The 1,823-nt window shown below is 47.9% G+C and overlaps 1 pseudogene across 1 annotated transcript; it reads left to right on the top strand.

Moving 5' to 3' along the window:
• The first annotated feature begins 414 nt into the window (after positions 1-414).
• Positions 415-1,817, top strand: LOC103253286 (annotated as a pseudogene). Its single transcript, XR_503857.2, has one exon. The product of XR_503857.2 is annotated as a tubulin alpha-1C chain pseudogene (transcript).
• Positions 1,818-1,823: the final 6 nt, after the last annotated feature.

Here is a 1,823-nt window from a genome sequence, read left to right as displayed (position 1 = left end):
AGCACTAAAAGGCATAAAAATTGAGTTCAAAAATTGTTTTGAGCAGTGGAAAAAACGTCTTGATAGGTGTATTGCATTGAATGGAGAGTATTTTGAAGGTGTCTGAAGTTTAAACATGTAAGAGTAAATATACAATTTTTTTGTAAATAAATTCTGCTTTTTTGGGTCCCCCTCATATGTCTATATTTGTATTTATGTCTACATCTATACCTATAGGTATACTGATTTCTTTTCCTTTGGGTAGATACCCTCATCTCTAGCATTACAGTGTTCCTTTTCTTCCATGTAGAATACAATGTCTATTAAAGGATAAGCAATAAAAATATGCTAATTTGAAGCTTAGAAATATATTTTATATTATTTATTTTATTATTTTATTTTTTCTTTATTTTAAAGATGTGGTGGCTCACTGCTTCTTCCCCGGACTCCTTGGTAGTCTGTTAGTGGGAGATCCCTGTCACCGTCCCTTCGCCTCTTCCAGGACCTCCAAGCCCACGTCATGCGTGAGTGCATCTCCATCCATGTCGGCCAGGCTGGTGTCCAGATTGGCAATGCCTGCTGGGAGCTCTATTGCTTGGAACACGGCATCCAGCCCAATGGCCAGATGCCAAGTGACAAGACCACTGGGGGAGGAGATGACTCCTTCAACACCTTCTTCAGCAAGACAGGGGCTGGCAAGCATGTGCCCAGGGCAGTGTTTGTAGACCTGGAACCCACGGTCATTGATAAAGTTCGTACTGGCATCTACCGCCAGCTCTTCCACCCTGAGCAGCTCATCACAGGCAAGGAAGATGCTGCCAACAACTACGCCCGAGGGCACTACACCATTGGCAAGGAGATCATTGACCTTGTCTTGAACCGAATTCGCAAGCTGGCCGACCAGTGCACAGGTCTTCAAGGCTTCTTGGTTTTCCACAGCTTCGGTGGGGGATCTGGGTCTGGGTTCACCTCCCTGCTGATGGAACGTCTCTCTGTGGATTATGGCAAGAAGTCCAAGCTGGAGTTCTCCATCTACCCAGCCCCCCAGGTTTCCACAGCTGTGGTTGAGCCCTACAACTCCATCCTCACCACCCACACCACCCTGGAGCACTCTGATTGTGCCTTCATGGTAGACAATGAGGCCATCTATGACATCTGTCGTAGAAACCTCGATATCGAGTGCCTGACCTACACTAACCTTAACCTTATTAGTCAGATTGTGTCCTCCATCACTGCTTCCCTCAGATTTGATGGAGCCCTGAATGTTGACCTGACAGAATTCCAGACCAACCTGGTGCCCTATCCCCGCATCCACTTTCCTCTGGCCACATATGCCCCTGTGATCTCTGCTGAGAAAGCCTACCATGAGCAGCTTACTGTAGCAGAGATCACCAATGCTTGCTTTGAGCCAACCAACCAGATGGTGAAATGTGACCCTCACCATGGTAAATACATGGCTTGCTGCCTGTTGTTCCGTGGCGATGTGGTTCCCAAAGACATCAATGCTGCCATTGCCACCATCAAGACCAAGTGTACCATCCAGTTTGTGGATTGGTGTCCCACTGGCTTCAAGGTTGGCATTAATTACCAGCCTCCCACCGTGGTACCTGGTGGAGACCTGGCCAAGGTACAGAGAGCTGTGTGCATGCTGAGCAATACCACAGCTGTAGCTGAGGCCTGGGCCCGCCTGGACCACAAGTTTCACCTGATGTATGCCAAGCATGCCTTTGTTCACTGGTACGTGGGTGAGGGGATGGAAGAACGGAGAGTTTTCTGAGGCCCGTGAGACATGGCTGCCCTTGAGAAGATTATGACGAGGTTGGAGCAGATAGTGTTGAGGGAGA

Source organism: Carlito syrichta, unplaced genomic scaffold, assembly GCF_000164805.1.
Source record: "Carlito syrichta isolate Samal-C Ts95f unplaced genomic scaffold, Tarsius_syrichta-2.0.1 Scaffold217542, whole genome shotgun sequence".
Classification (NCBI taxonomy): domain Eukaryota; kingdom Metazoa; phylum Chordata; class Mammalia; order Primates; family Tarsiidae; genus Carlito; species Carlito syrichta.
This window is presented reverse-complemented; position numbering and strand designations above follow the sequence as displayed.